Source organism: Nicotiana tomentosiformis, chromosome 1 (assembly GCF_000390325.3).
Source record: "Nicotiana tomentosiformis chromosome 1, ASM39032v3, whole genome shotgun sequence".
Lineage (NCBI taxonomy): Eukaryota > Viridiplantae > Streptophyta > Magnoliopsida > Solanales > Solanaceae > Nicotiana > Nicotiana tomentosiformis.
The window spans coordinates 80537162-80543165 of NC_090812.1; positions in this window are offsets into that span (position 1 = coordinate 80537162).

Consider the following 6004-nt stretch of genomic DNA (forward strand, 5'->3'; position numbering starts at 1 on the left):
CCGTAAAACGCAAAAAATGAGAATCGGTCATGGCGAGGCGGTGACTATGGTTCTTAATGTCATATTTGATGGCCCAAAAATTTTTAGGCGATCCGAGTCCGGGGGCCCGACCCACTCGTTAGGCGTGGGCTATAGCACACGAAAATATGGGAGTTGGGCGGAATTCTAGTTTTTTGGCCGTAAAATGCAAAAGATGAGGAACGATCATGGCGGGGCGGTGACTATGGTTCCTTAGATTGTATTTGATGGCCCGAAAAATTTTTAGGCGATCAGGGTCTAGGGGCCCGGGCTCACTCAGAAGGCTTGGGCTAGAGCACACGAAAATATGGTATTCGGGCGGAATTCTAGTTTTTTGGCTGTAAAATGAAAAATAACGAGGAACGGTCATGGCGGGTCGGTGAATATGGTTCCTTAGGTCGTATCTGTTTGCCCAAAAACATTTTAGGTGATCCGGTTTCGGGGGGCCCGGGCCCACTCGCAAGGCGTGGGCTTTAGCACACGAAAATATGGGAATCGTGCGGAATTTCTGGTTTTTTGGCTGTAAAACACAAAAGAACGAGAACGGTCATAGCAGGGCTATGAATATGGTATCTTAGGTCGTATTTGTTGGCCCGAAAAAATTTTAGGTGATCGGGGTCCGGGGGCCTGGGCCCACTCGGAAGGCGTGGGCTATAGAACACGAAAATATGGGAATCGGGCGGAATTCTAGTTTTTTGGCCGTAAAATGCAAAAAATGAGGAACTATCATGGCGGGGCGGTGACTATGGTTCCTTAGGTCGTATTTGATGACCCGAAATTTTTTTAGGCGATCTAGGTCTGGGGGCCCGGGCTCACTCGGAAGGCGTGGGCTAGAGCACATGAAAATATGGTAATCGGGCGGAATTCAAGTTTTTTGGCCGTAAAATGCAAAACAACGAGGAACGGTCATGCGCAAGTCGCTGAATATGGTTCCTTAGGTCGTATTTGTTTTCCCGAAAAAGTTTTAGGCGATCCGGTTTCGGGGGGCCCGGGCCCACCAACAAGGCGTGGGCTATAGCACACGAAAATATGGGAATCAGGCAGCATTCTACTTTTTTGGCCGTAAAACGCAAAAAACGAGGAACGGTCATGGCGGGGTGGTGACTATGGTTCTTTAAGTCAAATTAAATTTCCCAGAAAAATTTGGGCTATCCGGTTCGGCGGGCCTCGGGACCACTCGGAAAGCGTGGGCTATAGCACATGAAAAAATGGGAATCAGGCAGAATTCTTGTTTTTTGGCCGTAAAATGCAAATAAACGAGGAACGGTCATGGCGAGGTGGTGACTATGGTTCCTTAGGTCCTATTAGATGGCCCAAAAACATTTTTTGTTCGATCGGGGTCCGGGGGCCCGGGCCCACTCGGAAGGCGTGGGCTTTAGCACACGAAAATATGGGAATCAGGGGGAATTCTAGTATTTTGGCCGTAAAATGCAAAACAAACGGGGAGAGGCCATGGAGGGGTGGTGACTATGGTTCCTTAGGTCGTATTTGATGGCCCAAAAATATTTTCGGCGATCCGAGTCCGAGGGGTCCGGCTGACTTGTAAGGCATGGGCTATAGCACATGAAAATATGGGAACTAGGCGGTATTCTAGTTTTTGTCCGTAAAACGCAAAACATGAGGAACGATCATTGCAGAGCGGTAGCTATGGTTCCTTAGGTTGTATTTCATGGCCCTAAAAGTTTTTAGGCAATCGGGGTTCTGGGGGGACCGGGCCCACTCGTAAGGCTTGGGCTATAGCACATGAAAATATGGGAATCGGGTGGAATTCTAGTTTTTTGGCGGTAAAATGCCAAATACGTGGATCGGTCATGGCGAGGCGGTGACTATGGTTGTTACTGTCATATTTGATGGCCCAAAAAAATTTTAGGCTATCCAAGTCCGGGGGGCCCGGCTCACTCGTTAGGCGTGGGCTATAGCACACGAAAATATGGGAATTGGGCGAAATTCCACTTTTTTGGCCGCAAAATGCAAAAAATGAGGAATGATCATGGCGGGTTGGTGAATATGGTTCCTTAGGTCGTATTTGTTCTCCCGAAAAAATTTTAGGCGATCCGGTTTTGGGGGGCCCGGGCCTACTCGCAAGGCGTGGGCTATAGCAGACGAAAATATGGGAATCAGGCGGAATTCTACTTTTTTGGCCGTAAAACGCAAAATTACGTGGATCGGTCGTGGCGAGGTAGTGACTATGGTTGTTAATGTCGTATTTGATGGCCCGAAAATTTTTTAGGCGATCCTAGTCCGGGGGGCCCGGCCCACTCGTTAGGCATGGGCTATAGCACACGAAAATATGGGAATTGGGCGGAATTCTACTTTTTTGGCCGCAAAATGCAAAAAATGAGGAATGATCATGGCGGGGCGGTGACTATGGTTCCTTAGGTCATATTTGATGGCCCGGAAAATTTTTAGGCGATCTAGGTCTAGGGGCCCGGGCTCACTCGGAAGGCGTAGGCTATAGCACACGAAAATATGGTAATCGGGCGGAATTCTAGTTTTTTGGCCTTAAAATGCAAAAAACTGAGGAACGGTCACGGCGGGTCGGTGAATATGGTTCCTTAGGTCGTATTTGTTCGCCCAAAAAAATTTTAGGCGATCCGATTTTGGGGGGCCTGAGCCTACTCGCAAGGCGTGGGCTATAGCAGACGAAAATATGGGAATCGAGCGGAATTCTACTTTTTTGGCCATAAAACTCAAAATAACGAGGAACAGTCATGACGGGGCGGTGACTATGGTTTAGGTCGTATTTAATTTCCCGGAAAAATTTAGGCGATCCGATTTCGCGGGCCCCGGGACCACTCGGAAGGCGTGGGCTATAGCACATGAAAATATGGGAATCGGGCAGAATTCTACTTTTTGGCCGTAAAACACAAAATAACGAGGAACGGTCATGACGGGGCGGTGACTATGGTTTCTTAGGTCATATTTAATTTCCCAAAAAAATTTAGGCGATCCGGTTCCGCTGGCCCCGGGACCACTCGGAAGGCGTGGGCTATAGCACACGAAAATATGGGAATCACGCGGAATTCTAGTATTTTGGCCGTAAAATACAATAAAAATGAGGAGAGGCCATGGCGGGGCGATGATTATGGTTCCTTGGGTCGTATTTGATGGCCCAAAAATATTTTTGGTCGATCGGGGGCCGGGGCCCACTCGGAAGGCGTGGACTATAGCACACGAAAATATGGGAATCCGGCGAAATTCTAGTAGCCTGGCCGTAAAACGCAAAACAAACGAGGAGAGGCCATGGCGGGGCGATGACTATGGTTCCTTAGGTCGTATTTGATGGCCCAAAAAAATTTTAGGAGATCCGAGTCCGAGGGGCCCGACCCACTTGTAAGGCCTGGGCTATAGCACATGAAAATATGGCAATCAGGCAGAATTCTAGTTTTTTGGTCGTAAAATACAAAACATGAGGAACGATCATTGCAGAGCGGTAACTATGGTTTCTTAGGTCGTATTTCGTGGCCCGAAAATTTTTAGGCGATCCGGGTTCGGGGGCCCGCGCCCATTCGGAAGGCGTGGGCTATAGCACACAAAAATATGGGTATCAGGCAGAATTCTAGTTTTTTGGCCGGAATGCAAAAATGCGAGGAACGGGCATGGCGGGACGGTGACTATGTTCCATAGGTCGTATGTAATGGCCCTGGAATATTTTAGGCGATCCGGTTCTGGGGGACCGGGCCCACTCGGAAGGCGTGGGCTATAGCACACGAAAATATGAGAATCGTTCGTAATTCTAGTTTTTTGGCCGTAAAATGCAAAAAACGAGGATCGGTCATGGCGAGGCGGTGACTATGGTTCTTAATGTCGTATTTGATGGCCTGAAATTTTTTTAGGCGATCCGAGTCCGGGGGCCCCGACCCACTCGTTAGGCGTGGGCTATAGCACACGAAAATATGGGAATTGGGCGGAATACTTATTTTTTGGCCGTAAAATGCTAAAAAATAAGGAACGATCATGGCGGGGCTCACAAGGAAGGCGTGGGCTAGAGCACACAAAAATATGGTAATCGGGCGGAAGTCTAGTTTTTTCGCCGTTAAATGCAAAACAATGAGAAACGGTCATGGCGGGTCGGTGAATATGGTTCCTTAGGTCGTATGTGTTTGTGCGGAAACATTTTAGGCGATCCGGTTTCGGGGAGCCCGGGTCCACTCGCAAGGCGTGGGCTATAGCACACGAAAATATGGAAATCAGGCGGAATTCTACGTTTTTGGCCGTAAAACGCAAAAGAACAAGGAATGGTCATGGCAGGGCGGTGACTATGGTTCCTTTGGTCGTATAAAATGGCCGAACACATTTTTGGTCGATCGGGGTCCGGGGGCCCGGGCCTACTCGGAAGACGTGGGCTTTAACACAAGAAAATATGGTAATCAGACGGAATTCTAGTATTTTGGCCGTAAAACGCAAAACAAATGGGGAGAGGCCATGGAGGGGCAGTGACTATGGTTCCTTAGGTCGTATTTGATTGTCCAAAAAAATTTTAGGCGATCCGAGTCCGGGGGGCCCGACCCACTTGTAAGGCGTGGGCTATAGTACATGAAAATATGTGAATTAGGCGGAATTTTAGTTTTTTGTCCGTAAAACGCAAAACATGAGGAACGATCATTGCGGAGTGGTAACTATGGTTCTTTAGGTCATATTTCATGGCCCGAAAACTTTTTAGGCGATCGAGGTCCGGGGGCCCGCGCCCACTCGGAAGATTTGTATATAACTTTGTATGACTTTTCTCTTCTATTTTTTTGTATTTCCTCCCTTTCCCTTTCTATTTGTATTTTTTTATCATTGCTTCCATTGAATTCCGTGTTCTATAACGACAAAACCTCTTATTTTATTGATCCTCGAAATATAAAATTCGGGCATTTCCTTCAATTGGGTGGTTTTCCGTTTTTCATTGGAACTCTACTAAAACTAAAAAAGAAATCAAGTTTGCTTATCTCACTTAACTTGATTGAATCCATTATGGATTAAATAAATCTAAGTAAATTGTAGTTTTGTTTTCCACTTAATTTATTCTCCCATCTATACTTTTTTGTATCTATTTTATTTGGATTAGATTTGTAGTGCCAACCCAACACAAGTCTTTTTTTTTTAATATTTTTTATTGTTGTCAATTGAAATTTCTTTTGTTTTTTTTTCAATATTTATATTGACAACAGTGTATCGAACAAATATAATTCATTGTGATAAATGAAGTGGATCTATTTAGTTTTATTTTATGTTTTAAATTAATTCGAAAATGTGAATGTATTTTTTGAGATTTCTTCCTTCAATGGTTTTTGGTTATCTTGTCTAATTTCTTTATTTCTTTTTCTTCGGATTGTATCTACACAATTTTTTCGATATTTTCTTCGGGTTGCTAACTCAACGGTAGAGTACTCGGCTTTTAAGTGCGGCTAGTCTCTTTTACACATATGGATGAAGTGAGGGACTCGTCCATACTCTCGGTAAAGTTTGGAAGACCACGACTGATCCTGAAAGGGAATGAATGGTAAAAATAGCATGTCGTATCAACGGAAAGTTCTGAGAATATTTCATTGTTCCTATATGGGTATAAAACCGTGTTAGAATTCTTGGAACGGAACAAAATAAAGTTGGGTCGAATGAATAAATGGATAGGGCTGCGGTTTCAATTAAATTATAGGGAAAGAAAAAGCAACGAGCTTTTGTTCTTAATTTGAATGATTCCCGATCTAATTAGACGTTAAAAATTTATTAGTGCCTGATGCGGGAAGGGTTTCTTGTCCCATGAGTGGATTCTCGATTTTTTTAATGAATCCTAACTATTACCATTTTCTATTATGGAGATGTGTGTGTAGAAGAAACAGTATATTGATAAAGAAAGTTTTTTCCGAAGTCAAAAGAGCGATTAGGTTGAAAAAATAAAGGATTTCTAACCATCTTATTATCCTATAACACTATAACATAGACCAATTAAACGAAACGAAAAAAAAAGAGATGATAGAGAATCCGGTGAAAAGTTTACCTG